Source organism: Podarcis gaigeae, assembly GCF_964106915.1.
Source record: "Podarcis gaigeae genome assembly, chromosome: 14".
Classification (NCBI taxonomy): domain Eukaryota; kingdom Metazoa; phylum Chordata; class Lepidosauria; order Squamata; family Lacertidae; genus Podarcis; species Podarcis gaigeae.
The window spans coordinates 49,672,528-49,700,405 of record NC_139690.1 but is presented as its reverse complement, the minus strand read 5'-3'; the positions used below and the strand labels follow the sequence as shown (position 1 = coordinate 49,700,405).

At 46.0% G+C, this 27,878-nt stretch overlaps 1 protein-coding gene across 2 annotated transcripts in view; it reads right to left on the bottom strand.

The window, feature by feature from the left end:
- ELFN1 (extracellular leucine rich repeat and fibronectin type III domain containing 1) overlaps nt 1-27,878 on the bottom strand; it is a 242,852-nt gene that overhangs the window by 165,088 nt on the left and 49,886 nt on the right. For both annotated transcript variants that reach the window (XM_083711491.1, XM_083711492.1), the window contains exon 2: nt 4,259-4,378. The gene's annotated coding sequence lies outside the window, so the exon portion shown is untranslated. The remainder of the gene's footprint in view (nt 1-4,258; nt 4,379-27,878) is intronic.

Below are 27,878 nucleotides of genomic sequence, written 5' to 3'. Positions count from 1 at the left end.
TCAGAGGAGAATTTGAAAGCAGACTCACGCCAGACATCTAAAGCACATCCAGTACACACAACGTCCCTCAAAACCCCCAGAAACTGCTGTTTCCTCCTCACAAAGCTACAATTCCCAGCATCCTTAAACTGTGGTTCCCAGGACTCTTTGGGTGGAGCCATGTATTTTATTTTATTTTATTTTTATTAAATTTTAGTAATACAGAAAATGAAAAAGAAATGCACATACAAAAATAAGGCTACTATTTACATACACATATATCCTTCCCGGCGGGACGCAGGTGGCACTGTGGGTTAAAGCCTCAGCGCCTAGGACTTGCCGATCGAAAGGTCGGCGGTTCGAATCCCTGCGGCGGGGTGCGCTCCCGCTGCTCGGTCCCAGCGCCTGCCAACCTAGCAGTTCGAAAGCACCTCCGGGTGCAAGTAGATAAATAGGGACCGCTTACCAGCGGGAAGGTAAACGGCGTTTCCGTGTGCGGCTCTGGCTCGCCAGAGCAGCGATGTCACGCTGGCCACGTGACCCGGAAGTGTCTCCGGACAACGATGGCCCCTGGCCTCTTGAGTGAGATGGGTGCACAACCCCAGAGTCTGTCAAGACTGGCCCTTACGGGCAGGGGTACCTTTACCTTTACTATATCCTTCCCACCCCCATATCTTCCCACCACCACACCCTTTGACCCCCCCTCCACAACATCTCGACTTCCGTATCTTATAGATTAGATACTATCATTGCAATTTTAAAATTTTAAGTTTTGATCTCATTACGACATTCCTCAGCGTCTTAAAAAGCAGAGACATCACCTTGCCAACAAAGGTCCGTATAGTTAAAGCTATGGTTTTCCCAGTAGTGATGTAGGGAGTTGAGAGCTGGACCATAAAGAAGACTGATCGCCGAAGAATTGATGCTTATGAATTCTGGTGCTGGAGGAGACTCTTGAGAGTCCCACGGGCTGCAAGAAGATCAAACCTATCCATTCTGAAGGAAATCAGCCCTGAGTGCTCACTGGAAGGACAGATCCTGAAGCTGAGGCTCCAATACTTTGGCCACCTCATGAGAAGAGCAGACTCCCTGGGAAAGACCCTGATGCTGGGAAAGATGGAGGGCACAAGGAGAAGGGGAAGACAGAGGACGAGATGGTGGGACAGTGTTCTCGGTGCTACCTGCATGAGTTTGACCAAACTGCAGGAGGCAGTGGAAGACAGGAGTGCCTGGCATGCCCTGGTCCATGGGGTCATAAAGAGTCGGACACAACTAAACGACTAAACAACAACAACATCATGACATTCCTAATTAATATTTTCTACTTTACTCCTTTAACCTAAGCATATCAGCCTATTCATTCTTGAACAGTGTTTGCCCATGTGTTCTTCGAAACATTGCCATTCTAATCTGAATTTTTGGTTTGTCTGTCTTCTTATGTATACAGTTAGCTTTGCCATTTCTATAAATTGACTTAGTTAGTATAGCCAGTCTTCTTTTGTGGGTATTACTTCGCTCTTCCATTTGCTGGCATATACTATCCTGGCAGCTGCTGTTGCATATAAGAAAATTCCTTTCTTTTTCTGTGGTATGTCTTTTCCTAATAAATATGCCTCTGGTTTCTTTTGTAAAGATGTTTTTAACATTTTTTTTTTTTTGAGTTCTTCATGAATCATACCCCAGTAGTGGGTGGAGCCATGTATTTTAAATGTGTGTTGGATTTGCTTTGGTGTGAACCTGCCCTGGGATGGCAACTTTGACCAAAGCAGAGTAACAATTTTCCTTCCCGTCACAAGGAACACCTTACTAGCGTATTCTTCAAATCCATATTTTCGGGGGAAAGCAACGACATGTAGAAACAAATGCAAAGTTTAAACTTAATTTTCTTTGCGCATCCTTTTTAAAGGAATCGCCAGGATCCTTCTATGCTGCTGCTGTTGCTTTATTAAAAGATCACGGAGTGGCAATCAGCAATGTGGCCTCCCAGCCCCATTACCTGGGCCTTGATCCTCAGGGAAAGCAGTAATCCCCTGTTGGTGACATCACGGGCCGTTGCCATGGAAACATCACAACCCCGGGCTTTATTAGTTTGCCACGAGATTATAGCGAGGAGGGAAAATGGGCATGCAAAGACTTGTTGAAAGACAAATATCTCAGGCAATTAGCAAAACCAGCAAGGAAAAATTATGATAATACAGGAGATAGGAACATTAATCCAATTTATAAGTATAATCTACCCCAAAGTACTCCCCAGCGAAAAGGTAGCTCTTTCACAGCCCCTTCATTCTTAAGTAAACTGAAGTTGGGGAATAGCATGCAACAGTATAGTAATTTGCTTCATTAGACGTTTCATTGGGCAATTTGGAAGTTTATTATAAAACTACGGCTTGAAGGTTTAGGAAGTTACACTCCTGCTTGACAACTTATATTCAATATTTTAATATTTTGTTGGAAGCCGCCCAGAGTGGCTGGGGAAACCCAGCCAGATGGGCAGGGTATAAATAATAAATTATTATATTATTATTATTAATAATTTGTGTCTGGAACTCAGAGACGAGGCACTTCTCTCTTTCCATGTGTAGAAACTGGTTCCCAACGTTCCGTCACACTCTTGTGTGACCAAGGGAAAGAACCCAAGATGGTGCTGTATGCATATAGTAGCTGGCTTGGTTCTGGAAATCAGAGATGGGACGTATGTCTCTATGTCTTTGCATACAGAAAAACAGGATCTCAATGTTCTGTCACACTCCTGTGTGACCAAGAGAAAGAACCAAGGATGGTGCTATATACAAATAGTAGCTGGCTTAGAAATCAGATCCAAGGCATACCTATCTGTTTCTTCATGTATATAAAAGCAGGTAGCCAACACTCTGTCACATGCTAATGTGACCAAGAGACAGAACCCAGGATGGTGCCATATAAATATAATAGCTGGCTTGATTCATCATCGCTGAGCACACCAGTTGGATAATGTGTTTAAAAGAGCAGCTAAGTCAACACTCCTCTATCTTTTCCTACCCCATGCAAAGTATTATGGTAGATGTCTGTCACCAACGGTGATCCTGAGAGTTTGTGGACACCGTGTATTCTACGTGCACAGTGACAGTGTGACCCTCATCCTGGTGGTTTTGCAGAAATGAAAAGTCTTGATCATAGATGAACTGCTCAACCTGTCTGCTGGCCCCTCTCTATATCTGTGGCCAGCACTCTTAGCAGGACTAAGGAAAGGATTCTAATATGGAGCTCTAAAGAAAACTGGGTGTGGCTATGCAAGGTTAGAGCAAAGTCCATTCTTGATGGTGCCCATCATTTGCTTCCATATAGGATATTCAGGTTGAGTGCCGCCCTATAAGAGTTTGGATTGGATTTGATATCCCGCTTTATCACTACCTGAAGGAGTCTCAAAGCGGCTAACATTCTCCTTTCCCTTCCTCCCCCACAACAAACACTCTGTGAGGTGAGTGGGGCTGAGAGACTTCAGAGAAGTGTGACTAGCCCAAGGTCACCCAGCAGCTGCATGTGGAGGAGCGGGGAAGCAAACCCGGTTCACCAGATTACGAGTCCACCGCTCTTAACCACTACACCACACTGGCTCTCCATTTTGGACCCCCCCAAAATGGCCCAATGAGAAACCTGACTAATAACGATACAGACAGAAGGTGAAACTTGAAGCTCATGCACACTGGTAAATAGAGTGCAAAGTCAGCAATATACATCACAATGCCCAGTTTCTTAGGATCAGCAAGGCTGCATCCTAAACCTGGGGCTCCTGGGAGCAAGTTCCACTGAAGTTCCTTCTGACAGCACAGGTTCAACTTCTAAAGCGCATCGGACAATAACCAAAGATTTGCAATGAGCTGAAATGCAACCTTTCACTTTTAACTAGAAATGGAAAAAAGAACACCTCACAAAGAAATGTTGCTAGTGTGGACAAGGAACCCCGTGGAAAAGAAAAAAGGGTCCAACCTCTGCTGAATTATATTCCTCTGTCTCAGACTTCTACACTAATCCGTCACAAGTAAACTTGAAAGCCTTGTTATCACCTCATTCACTTGTCAGAGGAAGGAGAATCCCTCTGTTGTCTTGGTGACGGCACCATTGCTCCTGCTCAGAGAAAGTCCTGCTGCTCTGCTCCCCTTCCCCACCTTCACTACACCACTGGCCATACGTCAGTTCATGCCTCAGTAAGCTGAACCTTTGACAAAACCTTGCCATACTGAAACCTCTTTCCTCTGCAAGGACTTCTTGCTTGCATTTGAAGGCAATTAGTAATGTGTACCTGGAGCTTCATCCTTCCTCGCAGAGCAAGCAGCGTTGTGGAACGTGTTGTTGACTTGCAGGGATGTTCTGACATTCTGGTGCCACCAAAGGATTTAGACACCGGTCATGGCTGGAAGTCCTGTGCCAAAGAACAGAGAAAAAGAGTTTTAACTGGAGAGGAAAAACCCACTCACACATATACATGCACTGAAGAGGAACCAAAATGGCCCAGATCTGGAGATGCAGTTGATTTATAGATGTAGTGGAAAAGTTCGCAAAGTTCAAATGAATGTATACAGGACATGTGGCAAGACACAACTCAGGCTGATGGAATAATGCAGTACGGAGACCCTGCAATTTCAAAAGACCAAGCGAGTGATCACCTTTATGATGGATGGGTGATCTAAAACAGGCACCCCCAAACTCGGCCCTCCAGATGTTTTGGGGCTACAGTTCCCATCATCCCTGACCACTGGTCCTGTTAGCTAGGGGTGATGGGAGTTGTAGTCCCAAAACATCTGGAGGGCCGAGTTTGGAGATGCCCAATCTAAAAGTAGCAGCAGGGCTTATGCGGCTGCAAAGAAACAACAATGAAGAGAACTTGAAGAGGCATATGTCCAAGGCTGTGTTTGGTTAATTTTTATTGAAAGTTTTCAACATAAAATACAATAAAAGTTAAACCAATCGAAAGACAAAGATTAATGAAGAGCCAAAATAAGAAAAAAGAAAAATCAAGAAATAGAGAGATGGAAAAGAAAAGGAATATACAGTGGTGCCTCAGTTTACGAACTGAATCCGTTCCTGAAGTCTGTTCTTAAACTGAAACCGTTCTTAAACTGAGGCTTGCTTTCCCTGATGAGAGCACCCACCGCTGCCGCCCTTCCACCATTCGGCTTCCGTTCTTAGACCAAGGTGAAGTTCGCAAACCGGGACGCTACTTCCGGTTTTGCGGAGTTTGAAAACCAAATTGTTCGTAAACAGGACTGTTCTTAAACTGAGCTACCTCTGTATACAAAGGCGTTTCCTCACATTTATGGTATATCATATCCTTTATCGATACACAGAAAGGTAGACCCTCCCAGCTCCTATTTCCTCCCCCAGTCTCCCACCCTGAGAGACCCTTTCTACCCTGCCTTTCATGCGGGGACCAACAGCTTCCAGCTGTATAGCCAAGAGGTGCCTATCTAAGGATGGATGTGAAATGCTATAGTGTAGAAGAAGAATCAAATTAGGAAAGCCAATCAACCTCAGCTTTAAGGCAGCTGGTGACTGTTAGCTGGGCTGGGAGACAGTTGTATTTGACCAACAGGGAAACTGAGGCTCTGAGAAGTCTGAAACACTTGTACGAGGGGCAAGGGCAGAGCTACAACAGCGCATATAAAACCTGGTTGCACTGCTGGAGCAGAGAAGGGTCGCGTTAAATATTTTGCAAGCTGGTGCTGATTTCTCCAAATGCATAAAATTTTCCTTGAGCAGTTATTGCCACCCTGATTTCCTAGGACAACTTCCACCCTCCAAGAGCTTTAGCAGGAGAAGAACTGGATTCTGTGTCCACCCCTCTTATCTAAATCCAGTTGGTAAGGTGGACTGGCGACACCATCCCTGAGTGGCTGGGCTCTCATAAATACAAGCGGGTGGGGGAATTGCAGAAAAGTACCAGCAAGCCTGGGACACAGGTGGCACTGTGGGTTAAACCACAGAGCCTAGGACTTGCCGATCAGAAGGTCAGCGGTTCGAATCCCCGTGACGGGGTGAGCTCCCGTTGCTCGGTCCCTGCTCCTGCCAACCTAGCAGTTCGAAAGCATGTCAAAGTGCAAGTAGATAAATAGGTACCACTCCGGTGGGAAGGTAAACACTGTTTCTGTGCGCTGCTCTGGTTTGCCAGAAGCGACTTAGTCATGCTGGCCACATGACCCAGAAGCTGTACACCGGCTCCCTCGGCCAATAAAGCGAGATGAGTGCCACAAGCCCAGAATCGGCCACAACTGGACCTAATGATAAGGGGTCCCTTTACCTTTACCTTTAGCAGAAAGCCTATGGGTAAAAACAAACACAAAACAGCCTTCAAAAGACGGAAAGGAAGGGAATTTTTTTTTTAACTCTTCCGTAGCCTTTGAAACAACGTCTGCACCAAGAACCAAATAGCGAACGTATTCAGCGCGGCACTCATTTCCATGCACTGCGCCTCGGCACCTGCTGAGGTCATCTCCTCTCTTGCAGATTCTCGGAGGACAATTTGCCATCATCTCTCTCACTTGCATTCCAAATTCTGGTCCCTTCCTTGACGGCGGTGCAGCTGACAGCCCACAGCATTGCATTTGCTGCACTGAATAGTCTATTGACGACTTGGTGCCTAATGCCTACAATGAGAAGCAGAGGAAACAAATCTACCGTAATTTTCCATGTTTAGTGCCTTATTACGGTGGCTGCCTCCACTGATTAGTTTGCATTTTTCCTGCGACGCCTTCCTGAGCGCTCCTCCTGCTCCACATCCTTTATCTTCATCTTCAGCTATCAATGAGCTCTGGCTGGCTGTATCGGCAGACACGGCAGAAGCTTTTGAGAGGGGCTGTGGATGGAGAGACCGGGTCTTGAAGCTCCAAAAACCTCGCCTCTGCCATGAACTGAACAGGGGGCTGGAGCTACCATCGCTCTGCCCATTTATCACATGAAAACAAAGAAGTGGAGCAATAGCGGTGCAGCAATAAAACTGCCGCCACATTTGCAAAGCTAAGCAGGGTCTGGTCCGGTTTCAAATTGGATGGGGGACCATGTGTTGAGATTCCTGCTTTACAAGGGGTTGCGCTAGACCACCCTCGGGGTTCCTCCCAACTCTACAATTATATGATTCTCTGATTTTATTTCAAGCTGGCCAATCTAAAACTCAAACTCACAGCCCTAACTGGGAAGCACTGCCCATCCCTCCTGCAAAGTGGGGCTAACACCTTGCAAGGTTGGTCTAAGGCAGGGCTCAGGTGCCTCAGACCCACAGGGGCTGGATGTGCCCCCCAACTCCATCTACTGCTCATCCCGCTCTAAGTTACACTGCCTTCTAGCCCTGGTTCAGACCTCCCTCAAGTGTTTTTACCTGCCTGGAATATATCCTTGAATTCTGATGTTGCCCCTTGCTTCCCAGGACAGAGAGGGGAATGTGAGCGTGTGTAGAAACTAGCCTGCTGTCCAGAGGTAAATTTTGCATTCATTACCCGGCCCACCAATGGCATCTGGCCCCCAGATAGTTACTCAGAATGGAATGTGGCCCTTGGCCTGAGAAAAGTCTCATCCCTGCTGCAAGATCCCCCTTTGAATCCTCTGTCTCGCCATATCCCAACCCAGAGCATTCCAGATGTTGTCAAACTCCAACACCCATCATCCCTGACCATTGGGCATGCTGGCTGGTGATGACAGGAGCTGGATCTGGAGAGCCCCAGGATGGGGAAAGACTGCACTACTTAGGTGTATGGAGCATGTCTACACTTCTCCCTTTCTGGCTGAGCTCACTGCCTCTCTGTATATTGACACTGTTTGCAACTTGGTTTGGGAAAAGCAAGAAGCGGTTGCATTCTCAAATGTTTGGCCTCAGAAATAAATGGAGGAAATAAAATGGTGGCTAGCAGGGGAAACTGTACAACTGAGCTGGTTCGGAGGAAAAGGTAGTATGATTGCCTTAAGGCACACACACACACACACACCCCTTACCCCATCAGTTAATAAGTTTCATTTAAAGGCAGAGAAAGAGGAGAGAAACTTCTGCTTACTGATTCGCTGCTTAATTGCAGACTCCGCATCTGGGTGGAGGATCGACTCCCATCCAAAAGAAATATTGTATCTGGTTCCTGTGGGATCCATTCCGCTGCCGATGGATCTCTCCAGGCCTCCTCATTGTCTTAACTTATTACCCAAGCAGAGAATGGATAAAGTACTTGACTGAGATCGTTCTCCTTCTCCCCACCCCACAAGTAACATGACTCAGAAGATTGTATTGCTCATCACGAACCTGGTGCCCCCGCTCCCCTTCAAACGCTTTTGGAATTGTTTGCGGCTAATAAGTCCTTCCCCCAGGAAGTTATTGTTCTGTGCGGGGAAATCCTTTTGATGTTCTTTGAGATGTAACGGTACAAGTGTTCAGGCAACAATCCCACTGAAAGTACACATGGTTGTGATGGGCGAGTCCTAAGACTATAAGACGTGGCTGCTGGATTAGACCAGTGACCCATCAAGCCCAGCATCCTGTACTCCCAGTGGCCAACCAGACACCTGTGGGAAATGTTATGTACTGAAGTTCTCACCCTGGGCCAGCAGGGGGATACTGTAGATAGTTATGCAAATGAAGGATCGAAAGTGACGTTCAGTGATTGGATAGTTTGCATGCAAATGAAGGATTGAAAGTGATGTTCAGTGATTGGCTAGTTACAGAAAATGGTTACTGTTGCATTCTAGTGGAGCTCTATATAAGCAGGCTGAGCTGACTGAGCTCCTCAGTTCAGTTCTGTTGCAGCTTACAAATAAAGAGCTGCTTTGGAAGAATCGCTGTGTCGTCTGATATGTTCGCCCACAACTTAACAGGAAACCTGCAAGCAGGATGCAAGCACAAGAGCAATCTCCCTTCCTGTGGTTTCCAGCAACCCATATTCCAGAAACATTGCTGTCTCCAAATGTGGAGGCAGACTTAGCCCTCATGGCTGCTGACCACAATAGCCCTCTCCTCCATGAATTTGCTTAATCCTCTTTTAAAGGCATCTGAGTTTTTGCTCATCAATGCCTCCTGGAGGTGCGAGTTCCATAGTTATGCGCTGCGCAAAAAAGTTGCATTTTGTTCTCTATCATGAATCTCCCCATATTGAGCATAATAATAATAATAATAATAATAATAATAATAATAATTTATACCCCGCCCTTCCCGGTTCCAAAACCAGGCTCAGGGCGGCTAACAACAATTTTAAAACACTTTAAAACACTTAATTATAAAAGCATAAAATACAGTATAAAAACATGAATAACAATAAAAATCAAAAATCAATTAGATAATCCCCAGGGCTAGCTGGCTGAATTGGTGTTACCAGGGGAGGCCAGGGGAGAATTAGCTGTGGGGTCCCAGAGCGGGTGATCTTCATAAAAGGGGAGGGGGAAGGAAGAGAAGGGAAATAAAAGATCAGGCTGAATTCAAATTAAAGGCCAGGTGGAATAGCTCTGTCTTACAGGCCCGGTGAAAGGAGGTTAAATCCTGTAGGGCCCTAGTCTCATGGGACAGAGCATTCCAGCAGGCCGGAGCCATCACTGAAAAGGCCCTGGCCCTGGTGGAGGATAGTCTCCTTAGAGCCCGGGACCTCTAAACTATGGTTATTCATGGACCTTAAGGTCCTCTGCGGGGCAGACCAGGAGAGGCAGCCCCGTAGATATGAGGTGATATCCATGAGTTCTAGTGTTAGGAGAAAGGGAGAAATTGGTGGACATCCGATTCAGGCATCTGGTTGGCCACTGTGAGAACAGGATGCTGGACTAGATGGGCCATTGGCCTGATCCTGGCTCTTCTTGTGTCCCTAATGTTTGTAATAGAGAGAGAGGTGAAGTCTGCAGGCTGCAAAATGCCTAGAGAGGGCCTTTCAAATGCCACAGATGTCATGGCACCAAGCTTGCTTGCTGCCAAACAGGAGCCACACGCGAAAGAGAGAAAAAAGAGACTCACGTAGAATGTGATCCAAGTTGGGTCATTGTCTCCCTCTTACACCCTCTGAAGAGTCAACATCTTCTGGTGCCAGGTATCTGTAATACCACCTCCTTCTGGAGTGGGGCTTGGTAGTTCCACCACCCTCAGAGGTAGCAGCCTAGGAAAAGATCACATTCTGTGGCAGCCCCTACACTGCATAATTCCCTTCCCACAAAGGTGTGTTTGGCACCATTGCCTTGTAGTTTTCCTCAAATGCTGAAGAGCCACCTCTTTCACACCTGAGTCAAATCATTTGTTAGAACCTGCCCTCTTTCCTGTAACCTGTTTCACCTGAATATTGCATTGCTGTAAACTGCCCTGAAGCCTCACAGTGAGGCGATAGGACTCAGCAAAGTGTGGCCTCACCTTTTAAAAAAAGAAAAAAAGGGCATCTTGCAGCTGCTCAAAAATACCCTCAGTTATAGAGCTCAAAAACTGCCAACTTCCCCCAAGAGAGGCTTCATTTTCTGCTGCTGTTTGTGGTTTGCCTTATTATCATTGGTTTAACATACTGCGGGATGTCATTTCTGGTCCGCAGCTCAGTGACCTTTGCAGGTCTGCCTCCATCCATCAAGGAATTTTCGTAAGTAAATAGCCAAAAGATCCCACTCCACTTTACTCTAGATGTTCAACATTTGTGGAGTGGAGAAGACATATTTTTCCTCCCCTCTTTCTAAATCACACATATCAAAGCAGAAGGCAGCACCTTCTTCCTCTTTGCTTTGTATCTACTAAGGAATACCAAACTTCCTTTTGGGGGGGAATTAAAGTAAAAAGTTGCCAAGCGCAGCTTGTATCCTTTAATGCAGAGATAAGCAAACTTCCTGCTTGCTGGACGTACTTATTGCAATCCGAATATCTACCAACCAGAGCTGAGTGCAAAAGACATACAGTTCAAAAAGAGCTCCTCTGAGCACATCCAGACTTCTTTCTCAGTAAAGGTAAAGGGACCCTTGACCATTAGGTCCAGTCATGACCAACTCTGGGGTTGCGGTGCTCATCTCGCTTTACTGGCCAAGGGAGCCTGCGTACAGCTTCCGGGTCACGTGGCCAGCATGACTAAGCTGCTTCTGGTGAACCAGAGCAGCGCACAGAAATGCCGTTTACCTTCCCACCAGAGCGGTACCTATTTAGCTCCTTGCACTTTGACATGCTTTCGAACTGCCACATTGGCAGGAGCTGGAACCGAGCAATGGGAGCTCACCCTGTCATGGGGATTCGAACCGCCGACCTTCTGATCGGCAAGTCCTAGGCTCTGTGGTTTAACCCACAGCGCCACCCACGTCCTGCTCTTTTTCAGTACTTTCACACAAAAAGTCCATTCTGGGTTTTCAAGTGCTGTTGCAATCCACGGAGAAAAGCTTGGGATATGCTCAAACCACGTGTTGAAATCAGTGGGGCATAGAATAAGGCCTTCCTTTTGACTGGATCATGCCCAACACAGCAACCGAAAAATGAAGATTAAACACCCCACCATCCCAAAACTTACTAAGCAATACAGAATCAAAGAGAGGAACTAATAGCCAGTGGCATAGCCTGGGTTGTCAGCACCCGGGGCAAGGCAAGTAATTTGCACCCCCTAACCCGTGGATTTGCGCCCCCTAACCCTAACCCCCAGATGTTGCGCCCGGTGCGGCCGGCCCCCTCTGCACCCCCCACGCTACGCCACTGCTAACAGCTTGCCATCTTATATACTTATAGAAAACGCATTCAACAGGTGTCAAAATGGCACCATCAACACATGAGAAGAAGGTATTAGGATTTGGGGGGAGGGGAAAAAATACAACAAACAATAATATACAAGAAAACACAACAAACATGGGGAAGAAACCCTAAGGTTGGGGCAAGAGAGCCACACAACAGCTCAATGTGGGCATGAAATGCTTATTGTTTGTGATGGTGATGGGTTGATGGCAAGGGGTGGAATGGAGTGCCCTGGCAAAGGGCATGGCTGGCTATCTGGCCTCCTGAACAGGAAGACTCTACACCAGGGATAGGCAACCTAAGGCCTGGAGGCTGGATGCGGCCTTCTCAATCTGGCCAGTGGACAGTCCGGGAATCGGAGTGTGTTGACATGAGTAGAGCGTGTGCTTTTATTTAAAATGCATCTCTGGGTTATTTGTGGGGCATAGGAATCTGTTCATTTTTTTCTTCAGAATATAGTCCAGCCCACCACATGGTCTGAGGGACGGTGGACCGGCCCATGGCCGAAAATGGTTGCTGACCCCTGCTCTACGCTGAAAGCTTTTCATAAATGGAGCAAAACCAAAACTGGCAGGTTTATCCATCCCTGTCAAAAGCCAGGAGTTGTGCAAGTCCAAAGAGGACACAGAAGCACACCAGGCTCAGGAAGTCAGTTGTGCATACAAAGGCCCATCTCAACAGGAAGTCCATTGTAGCCCTTCCTGTCTCGAAGGACCCAGCGACCAGGCATGGGGCAGGAAGAGATTCCAGAGTTTGCAGACACTTCACTGCCAGGAAGACGCTCCACATCTTGTGGTGAGCTTCCAGATTGCTGAAAGTTCCCAGTCCTAGCCCAACACCAGTCTGACCACCAAGTAGAATACTAGCTGAGTTAAGAAAGGTTTAAAATAGTTTTACAGTGTTCTCATATATCCCTTAGGAACCCAAAACAGCAAGGGATTTCTTGAGCTACTCTGAAGGGCTTGGGTTTCTTTAGAACAGCTGGAGGACTATGGTGTCCTCAATATTTGCTTTATTTACAAATATCAAAGCTGAGCTGAGAGGATACAAAACGCTCTCAAAAGCGGAAGGCATGGCACCTAGGGCCGCTGTGCCCTGCTTTCTGCCAACACCAGCTAGACCAGCCTTTGCCAACCTGGTGCCCTACAGAAGTTTGGGGCAGCTCTCTTCTTCTTCATCACCCTCACCACCAAGTAATCATCATCTCCTCTGCTGAACAGGCTCATTGAGGCAGAGTAGCGAGCCCAGGAAAAAATGCACAGAGGTTTGCTGCTCTCGACTATCCAGCATAAAATGCGGAAGATTAAAACAAATGCCGGGGGAAGAAATTATATGCTAAATTTCAGCTTGACGCGATTTGAAATGGCTGAGCCCTTAAGCCCTGGAAGTTAGGATTTTAAGAACACATAATGAGGGCGGGGAAAGGATACTGTAATAAAATGCAAAGTATAGCATTACAGAGGTATTCTTTAAATTTTTTTTTAAAAAAGACGAAAGGAGCTGAGCCTGCTAGCGACCGATTTTCAAATATCGGTATCATTACCTTCTGATTACATCCTGCTTTTTATTAGAAATGCAAAATATTAAAAGCATTACAGTGGGAGAGGAACATGAATTTCCCTGCAATTGATGCCTCCCAGCTCATTCTCTTGTTCCTATCTCGTAAGACCAGCCACACAAAATTGAAAATATATGTTGCGAGGGGCAGGGGGGGCGGAGAGAACAGGATCACAGAACCATAGAATTGTGTTGGAAGGGACCCAGAAGCAAATCTAGTCCAACCTCCTGCAATGCAGGAATCACAACTAAATAATATAGTAGGCCAGCCCCTTCCCAGCTTAATGTCAAGAAAGCCTACATTCATTCTGCAACCTGCCAACATCTAGAAGCCACCCCTCTGGCTCCCCCACCATAGCGCATCCCTCAAAACTGATGGGCTGAGGATGCACCTCTTGGTGCTAAAGGCAGTACGGTGTAGTGGTTAGAGTGCTGAAAGGTGGCATATAAATGTAATAAATAAATAAATGAAAGATGATGATGATGATGATGATGATGATGATAATACCCCACCCATCTGGTCGGGTTTCCCCAGCCACTCTGGGCAGCTTCCAACAAAATATTAAAACCACAATAAAACAGAAACATTAAAAACTTCCCTGAACAGGGTTGCCTTCAGATATCTTCCTAAAAGTCAGATACAGTGGTATCTCTGGTTAAGAACTTAATTCGTTCCGGAGGTCCGTTCTTAACCTGAAACTGTTCTTAACCTGAGGTACCACTTTAGCTAATGGGGCCTCCTGCTGCTACTGCACGATTTCTGTTCTCATCCTGAAGCAAAGTTCTTAACCCGAGGTACTACTTCCTGGTTAGTGGAGTCTGTAGCCTGAAGCATCTGTAACTCAAGGTACCAATGTAGATGTTTATTTCCTTGACATCTGGTGGGAGGGAGTTCCACAGGGCAGGTGCCACTACTGAGAAGGCCCTCTGCCTGCTTCCCTGTAACTTTGCTTCTCATAGTGAGGGAACCGCCAGAAGGTCCTTGGAGCTAGACCTCAGTATCCGGGCTGAACAATGGGGGTGGAGACATTCCTTCAGGTATACTGGGCCGAGGCCGTTTAGGGTTTCAAAGTCAGCACCAACACTTTGAATTGTGCTCGGAAACATACTGGGAGCCAATGTAGGTCTTTCAAGACCGGTGTTATGTGGTCTCTCTGGGAAGAGAACCTCACTAGAATCTTGCCTCTGACTTTCCAAATTGGGGCGGTGTCCTATCAGCATTTGTTAATAACCCCTAAAGCCTGGGGGTGCGTGTCGCTTCCATTTGATCGATACAACATTGCGGGTCACATGTCTGAGCCCGCTTGGCTGCCACGGAACAGCGGCTGGCAAATACTGCCGTTTGACAGAATTGCAGATATTCATAATGAAAAAATATTGTTCTAACCAAGAGGGAATTAAAAAACAACAAGAATCCAATCTTGAAGAGCCGGGCAGGAAATGAAATAAACATCTTGGAGATTAGACGGGGGCTGTGCATGTGATGTACCTAATCTCTTTCCCTGCTATGGCAGGGATCTTCTCCATTGCACAATTTCCTTTATTGACTTGGTTCATTTCTGTAGCATCAAGCGATGGCGATTTTAGTGTGTGCATGTCCCCCACAAACGGTGATGTAGCCTTACAGGGAAACCAGTATATTTTGGGTTCCTTCTCTCTCGGAGTGAGGTCACAGCAGCCAAACTGAAGTTTCAAGTGCAATCTACCTCAATGTTCTCCTCATAGCTGCCCAGTGTCCCTTATTTGAAGGAACAGTCCCTTATTCCAGCGCCATGTCCTGCTGCTGTCCCTTATTGATGGATGTCCCTTAAATGATGTCCCTTAAATTTCAAAGGAAGCAGCTCCTCTCCCTCCCTCCCTGCCGGCCAGGGAGAAGGGAGGCTGCAACTGTGTTGCTTGGTTGTGTTGCTCACCCAATAAGAAGTCTAGGAACGACTGGGGGTGGAGCTTGCATGCCTTGTGTGTGGCTAGTTAATGCAAGCTGAGGAGGTTTTTGAATGCTGGATGCCATTTTGTTGCACGTGCTGCTGCAAACTTTGCAGTGCAAAGCCAGGCGGGGGAGCCATCTTAAGTTGAGGCTGCATAGGCCTTGTGGTGCATGTGATTCAGATTCTATTCAGTTGAACCTCTGGTTGCAAAGTTGGTTGGACAGTGTTCTCGAAGCTACCCAGCATGAGTTTGACCAGACTGCAGGAGGACAGGAAGACTGGAGTGCCTGGAACAGGTGAGGCTGCAGGTCCCTTATTTTGGCTGCTGGGCCCTTATTTTCAAGGCTGCTGGTCCCTTATTTTCAAATCTGTAAGTTGACAGCTATGGTTCTCCTGCGTAACGGCACTGCTGTTTTCTTGTGTCATTCCTTCTCAGTTCAATAGGACACCTTTGGATTGTGGCCTTAATGCAAATCCCTTCACAAATTAATAAAGCACCACGGGGAGCTGTAGTAGTTCAGGGATGGCTGCCAAGCAGAGACCTGCCATAGGTTACACAAAGAGTTGGTGGCACAGCCAAATGCTTCTACCTGCTTCTGGCCCCCTCAGTTTATCTTCCTCCTCATACGATCTTTTTTCCACCATTTGGGTTCCTGCCATTATGCATTAGCCTTCCGCTTACCGACATTTAGCTTGGCTTTCAATCGGTGCCGACGTGCTCCTCGCCCGAGCCAATCTTAAATTGATTTCTTTCCCCCACTCTGAAGGAAGATTTTCGCGAGATACAATATGAAACGCCTTTCTAAAAATAAAAATAAAAAAATCCATAGACACGATGACAATCTCCCAGGTAAATAACAGCGTCGACAGCGTGCTGCCACAATGTAGGACAAGCGCTCCTGATTTCTGATAACTCTGAAAAGATATCCGGGCCCTTGAAATGGGGTTACGCCAGGAGTGGCTGATGATCAAAGCCAAAATGAATTGAATCCTGTTGTTGAATAGTTTTTGGGTGCTCAAATATGTGATGAATCTTTGATTTCCCAGGATATTTCCAGGGCTGTGATGTTTGTGATCAGTTAGGCTAAAAAAAGAAGATGACTATTCGATTAAATTGGGTGGCAGATTCCCACCCCCCAATAAAGAAATCATCATTTCTAATACAAATGCTTTTAAGAACTACAGCTGGCAAATGCCTTTTTCTCTTTCATAGGAGATTATGCTAACTATAGCGCAGGTGTGCCTAGTCTAAAAACAATGAGGGGATCCTTCTGGGTTTAGAATTATTGTTTGTTATCTATCTACGTGTGTGTGTGTGTGTGTGTGTGTGTGTGTGTGAAGGAAACAAGTGAGGAGAAGATTCTAACACACAAGTGGAGGAAAACTCATTCAATGCAATCAAACACTGGCAAGGACTCATCATTGAGTCTACCTAGTGGCCACGAAGACAGCAGCATAGAAGACATACTTTGCTGCCTCCATTGTATCCTCATTGTGTTGTCCTGCAGAGCTTTTCTGCGTAGTGTGGGGCCTTTTGGGTCCAGAGGAGGTGACAGAACCAATGATAGTTCACTGTGGCTTGTTCTCAAATTGCTTGCATCCACCAGGACCTCGACGCCACTGTTACAGCAGATGAATATCAAGAGGTGTCAAGTCTTGTTATGCTGGATGAGTTCAGTGGCCAGTAGCCATCAATAGCCCTCTCCTCCAGGAATTTGTCCAATCCTCTTTTAATACAGTCAAAACTGGTGGCCATCACAGTCTCCTGTGGCAGGGAGTTCCACAGTCTAACTCTACGCTGCATGAAGGAGGATTTTATTTTAACTGTCCTGAATCTTCTGACGTTCCATTTCATTGGATGCCCACAAGCTTCTCCCTCTCTTATATCACTAGTGGAAATGAATTGTTACTCAAAGAGCTACTGGCATCGGCAGGTGGCCAGCATATCAGAAACGGGAGTTCTTGATTAAACGTCTTAGGCTTGAGTCCAGGTATCAGATTCCCATTGAATGTCCCAATTGCCATGCACATTCCTTTTATATAACAACAATTAGGAGTGCAGCAGGCTTTCTAGTTAGACTAATCAGAGATGTTGGGAATGCGCTGAAAATCGTTCAAGAAGGACTCCTAGGAATATGAAGTAATGCTAGCGAAACCTTGAAACAGAAGATACTCAGAAGAGGAGGAAATTCTTGCAGCAAGGAAACACATAAATGAGTACAGGGTACGCATAAATGGGATCCTCACAGTTCCATTAGCAAGAAGCCACCTTACCCATCAATACCTCATTAGTTTGAGGATAGAGGAAACATCAGCACTTGACATATTTGGACAGCTCTATTTGCAGAAACATAACCCACGCTTTCAAATGAATTTATTCTGTGCTGCCCTGGAAGCAACAGCAAAACAGGTACTGGATGGGGTGGCAAGGGGGGTTATGTATTTGTTAAGAATGCAGCCCCACATTGTGATGGCTCCAAGCCTGTAGGAAGCCAACCTCTGACCAAACCTTCAGGAGGAATGGTTGATGGGACGGGAGGTGGGCAGGTGTGGAGGACTCCCTGGTCCTGAATGGGGTAACTGTGCCCCTGAAGGACCAGGTACACAGCCTGGGAGTCATTTTGAACTCGCAGCTGTCCATGGAGACACAGGGTCAATTCTGTGTCGAGGGCAGCTGTTTACCAGCTCCATCTGGTATGCAGGCTAAGACCCTCCCTGCCCGTGGACTGTCTCACAAGAGTGGTGCATGCTCTAGTTATCTCCCACTTGGACTACTGCAATGCACTCTACATGGGGCTACCTTTGAAGATGACCGGGAAACTACAACTAATCCAAAATGCGGCAGCTAGACTGGTGACTGGGAGCAGCTGCCGAGACCACGTAACACCGGTCTTGGAAGACCTACATTGGCTCCCAGTACGTTTCCAAGCACAATTCAAAGTGTTGGTGCTGACCTTGAAAGCCCCAAATGGCCTCTGCCCAGTATACTTGAAGGAGTGTTTCCACCCCCATCGTTCAGCCCGGACACTGAGGCCCAGCGCCAAGGGCCTTCTGGTGGTTCCCTCACTGTGAGAAGCCAAGTTACAGGCAGAGGGCCTTCTCTGTAGTGGCGCCTGCCCTGTGGAACGCCCTCCCACCAGATGACAAAGAGAACAACAACTATCAGACTTTTAGAAGACATCTGAAGACAGCCCTGTTTCAGGAAGCTTTTAATGCTTAACAGACTACTGTATTTTGATATTTTGTTGGAAGCTGCCCAGAGTGGCTGGGGAAACCCAGCCAGATGGGCAGGGGTATAAATAATAGATGATCATGATGATGATTAAAAGGGCTGGGGAAGTTGAGCCTGCAGAAGAAAAGATAAAGGGGAGATGTGATGGGCTGCCCTCAAATATATGAAGGGCTACCACAGAGAAGATGGATTGGCTTGTTCTATGTTGGTCCAGACAGGAGTATAGTGAAAACTGCAGGGGAGAAGACTTCGGCTCAACCACAGGAGAAACTTCTTGATGGTGCAAGTGGTTTGATGGTGGAATAGGCTGCCTCAGGAGGAGATGGGCTCTCCCTCACTGGAGGTTTTGTAGCAGAAGCTGAATGCTAGGAGGGATGCTGTGAGCATCCTGTACTGCAGAACAGGAGATCAGGGGTAGACAATGTGGTTCCCTCCAGATGTTGGTGGACTACAATGCCACCTATGACTGTCAGCCAAGCTGGTTGTCACTCAATAATATCCAGAAGACACCACATTTGACCAGATGGTCTCCAAGGTCCAGTTCCATTTTATTATCCCCAGCATTGCCCCAAAGCACATAGTTAAACCATGGAACTTGCTCAAACGGCAGGCAGTGATGGCCACCAATTTAGGTGGTTCCAAAAGAGGACTGGGCAAATTCATGGCGCAATGGCTAGGCTGGTTGTTTCCCCGATTTGCTCTGCCTTGCATCCTGCTTCTTCAAAATTCTGGTATAACATGAGGATTTTCCACAATTAGTTCTGGAACCAGAGCACAAGCAATTTGCTTTGGAGTTCAGTGACATCAGTTCATTTGCAGGTGTCACCTTCGCATTACTGATGTGCCTTGATGAAACACCTGCAAACCAAAACCAAAAACCCCAACAAACGGAAAGTAACTTTGATGTGCTCATATGTGTGGTTCCATGAAAATTCTGTTTGAGGGGGTGGGAATGCTTTACAGATGTTCCTGTGTGTTCCCATTGTGAGGGGATAAAGTCACCCACACAAAAGAATCTGGATATAATTGTAAGTATGGATGGACACATCATGATTTCTTTTCTGCAATGTTTTCATCAGCACAGGGACATTAGTCATTTAGATATGGAGGGGAAAGAGGAGACGTAAAGAGGTGAACTGTGGGAACTAAAACCTGCAGCAAAACTATGTCAACAGCACTGGGAACAAAATCTAAAATACGTATTCAGAGGTTGTTGGGGTTTTTTTGGTTTTTTAATGCTTTTAAGCTCATATTCACCCTATATACAGAATTGGCACTATTGCAGGTACTGCATATTATCCATTCTATATTTGTAAATTAATATTTTAGTGTAACAGCACCTGTTATTGTTTTTATCTTTTTGCAAACTACTTTGAGGATTTTATAAACAATCAAGTGGTGTATACATTTTGCGAATTGAATAAATAAACACGTACATAAGATAAAACCATCAAGACTTGCTAATGCGTCAGCTCCGTTTAGAGGGGGTGGGAATGTAATTCTGGACCATTTCAGAAGCTTCTCTACTTTATTCTAGTCTTGAATAAGGAACACTATTGCCCTCTGGGATCATCAGCTCAGATCCATTTTACACAGTCTTAATTAACACCTTTTGTCTGGGAGAGAAAAGCTTTATTTTGCTTCACACCCCAAATTCCTCCTTGCGGTTTCCTAGTCTTCTTCTCCCCCACCCTTTACCCATCCAACGCAAACAAGGAAAGACCTTTTCAGAGCCAGCTGGCCCACCCATTGAATGAATGGAGCATTTGTCCCAGACTTCATCCCCTCAACGAATGCAGAAAAGCTCTTCTCTGCAGCCACACAGAAGAAGATTCTAATTTCCCTAATGTTCAGAGGCAAATCTCCGAGTACCAGATCCAAATGGCACTCCAGACCAACTCACAACCACTATTGTTTTCTCATTTTTTATTTATATTTAATGATTCACATCATTAATCCTAAAATGGCAGTTCGCAGAGCAGTATACCTTAGTTTTAACACCAACTGAAAAGCAGTGATTTTTACACTTAATCTTAGCTGAAAGGCTGAGAAGCTATTGAAAACTAACGATTTTGCATGCCGGGAGAAGTCTAGAAAGCTATAATAAGAGGCTAAAAAGTGAATAGAGTGTCCCTGCACTATATAGAGCTCCTTCCCTAGAAGCATAGATATAAGAGGTGGGGCACGTGGCTGGCCAGAAATAGGCATTTTATTGGGGATAGGATGGCTCGTGCCTTTCTCCTGCCATATTGCAGCACTTGTGGAAATTGATGAATGTCTCACCCAAAGAATGTGTCCTAGCCTAGACACTGTATGGAGTGCTGGCAGGAACTGATGAGAGTTGGAATCTAGGAACACCTGGGAGGCAGCAGGTTCGGTATGCCTGGTACATTGCTTGGGAATATTTTATGTGAAAAGGATCTAGGGGTCTTAGTGGACCACAAGCTGAACATGAGTCAACAGTGTGATGCAGCACCATAGAAAGCTAATGCTATTCTAGGCTGCGTCAACAGAAGCCTAGTGTCCAGATCAAGGGAAGTAATAGTACCCCTCTATTCTGCCTTGGTCAGACCAAATCTGGAATATTGTGTTCAGTTCTGGGTGCCACAATTTAAGAAGGATGTTGATAAGCTGGAACGTGTGCGGAGGAGGGCAACCAAGAAGATCAAGGGTCTGGAAACTAAGCTTCCTGAGGAACAGCTGAGGGAGCTGGGTATGTTTATCCTGGAAAAGAGGAGACTCAGAAGACATAGGATAGCCATCTTCAGATATCTCAAGGATTGTCACATGGAAGAGGGAACAAGCTTGTTTTTTCCTGCTCTGGAAGATAGGACATGAACCAATGGATTCAGGTTACAAGAAAGAAGATTCCAACCAAACATCAGGAAGAACTTTTTGGCAGAGCTGTTTGGTTCCCTTTGAACATGGTAGATTCTCCTTCCTTGGAAGTTTTTAAGTATGAGGTCGGATGGCCATCTGTCATGGATGCAATAGTTGAAGAAGAAGAAGAAGAAGAAGAAGAAGAAGAAGAGGAAGAAGAGGAGGAGAGTTTGGATTTGATATCCCGCTTTATCACTACCCTAAGGAGTCTCAAAGCGGCTAACATTCTCCTTTCCCTTCCTCCCCCACAACAAACACTGTGGGGGAGAGAGACTTCAGAGAAGTGTGACTAGCCCAAGGTCACCCAGCACTGTATGGGGAGGAGCGGGGAAGCGAACCTGGTTCACCAGGTTACGAGTCCATTGCTCTTAACCACTACACCACACTGCATTGCAGAGGGTTGGACTAGATTACCCTTGGGAGCCCTTTCAGATGTACAGTTCTATTTTATGTATATTGTTGACTATCCAGATTCTACTTTGGAGAGAATTTAGGCTGGGAAGCAGAATTAAAAAGAGAGGAGGAGGATCTCTGAGTCAGGGAGTCCATTTCACTCCACTGTGTGTGTTCTCCTACTTCATTTTGATCCAACGTTTGTTCCAGCAACAAGTTCACTTTCCCCCCTTTCACTCCTTTAACTCCCAAAAGCAAACAAAGCATGTGCCAATATCTTCAATTATGTGACAACTGGACACGCTGCAAGATCCATTGTCCCTGACCCCGCGGGTCACATTTCAAAAGTGGCTTTAGCGATCGTTCAGTAGCGGCGTTTTGCTTCGGATCACTTGCTGAAATGCCAACACCACTCTCAGACAATTTAACCAACGGGATAGTTAATCCTTTTCTTCATCATCTAATGTGGTCAAGTGATGCCTCCATGGATGTGCATCGTGTAGCTCTGCCGGGATTAAATATCACTTCAGTCGGTATTGATAGTCATCAGACAACACAGCTTGATTGTTTGACTAAGCAAGGCCCAAGTATTGTCTTACGGGTTAATCATTAGCAGTGCCTTGTGCTGTAGAGTATTATAACAATGCAAGGGGACGGTTTGAGGTTCACATTAATTCTAGCCAGGAATCTGACCTCTGAATACCAGTTCCTGGGAAACATACACAGAGAGCTGTCTCTTGACTGTGTTTTGTTTGCGGGTTTCCCAGTGGCATCTGGTCATAAGTGTAACTCGGCTCCATGGCATCCTTTGCAATGAGATGTATTGGTGCCCCCATCCCAGGCGCCCTTCACTGAAGTCAGGAGAGACCATGGAGCAGAAACTCAAAACTTTTGCTTTCATGCTCTGCCAGGAATTTCCTCCATCAGGGTCAGGTCTGCTCTGTTCAGCCTCCCCTCCTCCTCCATCACTCTATCTGTCCGCCTTCCTGCCTCCCTCCCTTCTTTTTCCCTCCTCCTGCTGCTCTCACCCGCTCTCCCCATTTTTCTTCCCTCTGAAATAAATAAATTAAGGTCTTATATATATAATAAATGTTCATAAATGTACCAAGCAAACACGTACATAAATATGTGAACCACATGTCTGAAGCAGTGCAGGAGGGCAGTCCTGGAGCCATTTTGGCTCCCTAACTGACCAAATGTTTTCTCTGCAAAGTCAAAGGAAAATGGAAAAGCCTCCCCATTGTCTTTTCATTCACAAAACCTGTCTTGAGGGTATATCTGTGTATGAATGGGGTGAGCCTGTGGCCAGGCTCAGGAACTGGGTATTTGTCACTACAAAAGACTGGCCAGGCTCCCCAGGGTAAGCATTAATAGGTAACCTGCCAGGCAGGAGATAAACAAGGCACTCAGATTTCTGCTGTAGACCGCCCTTTCTGTGATGTAGGTATGATGTGTCTGGGGGGTGGTCTTGAACTACACCATTCTATGATGTATGTATGATGTTTCTGGGGGTGGTCTTGGACTCCAGGGTGGGCAATTTAAAATGTCTATATAAGGGCGGGTACACCTGGGTTCGGGGTCCTCCTCCTTCTCCTGCATGTGAAGGGGGCACCCTGTTGCAACAGTTCAATAAAGATCAGGCTTACTAGCTGTTTTGCTTCTCAGTATTCTCTGTTGGCCTCTGTTATTTTCTCCGACCGATAGAGAACCTGCAAAGGACTCTATAAGGGCTCTTGTGTTACCCATAAGGGAATAAGGGCAGATTTTCGTTTATTATACCTCCAAGCCCCACTGGGCACTCTGTTCACACTTCTAATAGCCCCATCTGCTGACTGGGGAGGGGCTTCCACAGGGCTGTTACCCATGCCAGCAGCTGGATTCCTGTGTCAAGACACCCAGGGGAGCCTGCATGTCTTGCCTGGTCACCCAGAGTAGTAGAAAAGTGAGCAGGCTACTATCCACTCCAAGCCAGAGTGAGGAGGTGCAATTTTGGGCAGGGGCCAATTTGCATCCTTGGCAGGGGCTAACTTGCCCAGGGCTAACCTGCATCTGGTCAGCCACTGTCTGAACAGGATCATAGAATCACAGAACTGTAGAATTGGAAGGAGGGATCCTAAGGGTCATCTTCTCCAACCCCCTGCAATCACAACATGTGGTCCCCCATCCAATCTGAAACCATAGCAGACCCTGCTTAGCTTTGCAAATCTCAACTAAGGCTTCCATGACAGATGGGCATCCAAACTTCTGCTCGAAAACTCCCACCAAAGGACAGTCCACCACCTCCTGAGGGAGACTGTTCCACTGTCAAACAGCTCTTACCGTAAGAAAGTTATTCCAGGTGTTTAATGCTGGGCTTAGATGGGCTTGATCCATCAGGCTCCACTTATGTTCTTAACTGGGCCATAAAATTCAGAGAAGTGCAAATTTCGAAGGAGAGCCGTGGTTTCATTTGCACACTTGTTCAGAAACTACGAATTAGCCAGCCGAACTGAATTTCTTTCCCCATCCATATTGACTCAGATAGCTCTTTCGCTGGTGGAATTTATCCAAAAGAAATCAAATTAAACATCCACCTTGAATACATTCTCCAGGAAACCCAAGGCATTCTGCACAGAATGGAAATGGAGGACGTATCACTTTCCTGCCTCTCCACATGTGGCACTTCCCAAGTGTGAAATCCACATTTCGATTTGTTACGCAGGTTTCTGATTTTATAGCATTCGGTTCAGAGCCATATCTTGGCATTTGCAGCTGAAAATGCTTTTAACAAAATGCATTGAGCGGGAACAAAACTAGTCTTCAGCTGCTATTGATCTGGAAAAAAAATTCATGAATTTTTACTCCAGTTTAAGGATATAGGCAGACGCCTTCACAGGCATTTCGGTGAAACAGAGTTCAGGTTGAGATAAGCTCAGAACTGCTTGGTGTCTTGAAACCTAAACTTCAGTAAGAACGAACAGAATTTGATTTTTTAAAAAATAAAATGTATCTTCGACCTTAACTAAATACTTTTGACTACTGAAGATTACAGAATGGCCTTTGAAAGATATCAGAGTGACTCTCTCCACAGCAGAAATGAGAAAAATAACTCCTGAATTTCAACCAAGTATTTCTCTATCCTTTAGGTATAAAGAAAAAGAAGCTTTGCAAGGTCTGTTTTATAAATGACTATAAAAAACGGCCAGAAAATATAGATATAATAACTGCCAATGTCAAATTCACTTCCCATTTACATTAGAATTATCCCTAGAGTGTTAAACTGTAATGCAGATTGCACTCCACTTAACTGGATTGCCAATATCCTTTCTGAATCCACGGCAGACGGCGTCATTTTTTAAAGTATGCCTTTACCATTTTGAATTCATAAGCTGTTGTAATCTGTAAGTCCCTCAAAATTATTTATGACACTCCAAAGGAATGCAAAGCACAACAAAGGAGATGTGGGCTCTGATCTGAGAAAGAATCTCATCCAAAAATGTTATTGGACTCGGACAACCTGTCTGATATGCAATGCAAGAGGCTTCCAAAGGGGAAATGCTATCACGCTAAAGGTCCAGTTCTGACTTCACAGGCAATGGCATAAACTAGTGGCATAGCGAGGGTTGCCAGTGCCTGGGACTATGCAGAGGGAGAGAAACGCACTCTGTACACCTGCACATTCAACTGCCTAAGAGCACCTGCATCACCCAGGAGATTGCAGCCGCAGAGATAAGAAAACAAGAGTCATTCCATCATTCTGTTGTCTGGAGAGGTCACTTCATGGAAGCCGTTTTCCACGGAGCCCATTCCCAGCAATGGAAGTGCGCAGCTGTATTGAGGCAGCACCAGGTGTTGAAATGTTGTGCCCCTAAAAATTTTGCACCTGGGGCAACCGCCCCAGAGCCCCCCCCCCCCACATCGCAACAATGGACCTCCTGATAGAATGGTATTTGCAGGATGCCCTCTCCTGCGAAATGCAATGATTGGTTCAGTATACAAGGGACAAGGTGATCTTTTAGATACAGTGGTACCTCAGGTTAAGTACTTAATTCGTTCTGGAGGTCTGTTCTTAACCTGAAACTGGTCTTAACCTGAAGCACCACTTTAGCTAATGGGGCCTCCCGCTGCCGCTGCATCGCCGCTGCACGATTTCTGTTCTCATCCTGAGGCAAAGTTCTTAACCTGAAGCACTATTTCTGGGTTAGCGGAGTCTGTAACCTGAAGCGTATGTTACCTGAAGCGTATGTAACCCAAGGTACCACTGTATCTTGGGTCCAAGTCATACATGGCTTTGAACACCAGAGGTAACACCACAAACCTAGTCTGGTAGTTGGTTGGCAACCCATGCAATTATTTCAGCAGGGGTGTAATATGGTGGTGATATTCCATTCTAGTGAGCAGTCAAGCTACCACATTTTGCACCAGCTTCAGCTTCCAGAACAGGCTCAAGGACAGCCCCACATCGAGCACAAAGATGAGATAATTCCCCATAGGCTGGATTTAGTGCTTGATCTGATCCTAGAGACTTTGCTTACTCTAAAACAACAATTTAAGGCGTGGAAGTGGGGCATTTTCATGCCTGAAACAAAGCAAATGTATAACATCATTTCCTCATTATAACAAGTCACACTCCAGCACAGAGTAAGTCACACCGTGCATGGGAGACAATTCTGGGTCACTTATTTTTATTTATAATGCACGTTTTATGCCACCTTTGTACGGAAACTATCAAAACAGTTAAGAGCGTTCAAAGCTGAAATAAAAAGGCAGAACCAGATAAAATTAAAGGGATGTTAGAAGCTTGGCGGAACAAAAATACCTCAACTGCTAACCTAAAGGACAAGCAGAGAAGCAGCCGCTCTAAGCTCCCTCGGGGGTACCACTGAAAAGGTCCTGTCAGAGGCCTCACCAGTCACACCAAAGCCTTGTTCACACCATGCATTGAAAGCACTAAGCTATCACTTTAAACCAGGGGTCAGCAAACTTTTTCAGCAGGGGGCTGGTCCACCATCCCTCAGACCTTGTGGGGGGGGGGACTGGACTATATTTTGAAAAATATATATATGAATGAATTCCTATGCCCTACAAATAACCCAGAGATGTATTTTAAATAAAAGGACACATTGTACTCATGTAAAAACAAGCTGATTCCCGGCCTGTGCGTGGGCTGGATTTAGAAGGCAATTAGGCTGGATCCGGCCCCCGAGCCTTAGTTTGCCTACCCATGCTTTAAACAGTGATGGTTTCCCCCCAGAGAATTCTGGAAGGTCTAATTTGTTAATGGTGCTGACAGCTGTTTGGAGGCCCCCACATTCTCCTCCCAGAATTTCAAAAATTTCCAGAGTGCCTTGACAGTCCATCTCTCTTCAAAGGGAACTCTGGAAGTTGTGACTCTTTGAGAAGAAGAAGAAGAAGAAGAAGAAGAAGAAGAAGAAGAGGAGGAGGAGTAGGAGGAGGAGGAGGAGGAGGAGGAGGAGGAGGAGGAGTTTGGATTTGATATCCCGCTTTATTACTACCCTAAGGAGTCTCAAAGTGGCTGACAATCTCCTTTCCCTTCCTCCCCCACAACAAACACTCTGTGAGGTGAGTGGGGCTGAAAGACTTCAGAGAAGTGTGACTGGCCCAAGGTCACCCAGCAGCTGCATGTGGAGGAGCGGGGAAACGAACCCGGTTCACCAGATTACGAATCTACCGCTCTTAACCACTACACCACACTGGCTCTCAGTGGTTCCCCTCTCTTGAGGGGAAAAGGGGGTCTCCCAGCAAACCTCCGCAAATCTCAGAATTCTCTGGGGGAAGCCTTGACTGTTCAAAGGGTTATGATAACACTTCAGATGTGTGGTGTGAATGTGGTCCAATTTTGGTGACCGGAACACAGAGCACCACTCCCTCTTCACATCATAGCTGTCAACTTTCCCCTTTTCTTGCGAGGAAGCCTATTCGGAATAAGGGAATTTCCCTTAAAAAAGGGGAAACGTTGACAGCTATGCTTCACACACTTAGCTTGGACTAGGGGAGGGGAAGATTTGCCATGGCCCCCACAAATGTATTCATGCCCACAGAACACAAGGTAGAGTTCCTTCTATTAAAATTATGAAGGTCAGGCCTGTATGGCTGTGACTGCAGACTATTACTGTGTGTCCAGCCAGTAGCAAGGACCAAAGGACTAACCAGGAGTGGAATACTCTGCCAATAAAGATTCAACAGGCACCTTCCATGCCAACTTTTAAATACCGGCTGAAAACTTTTCCACTCCACA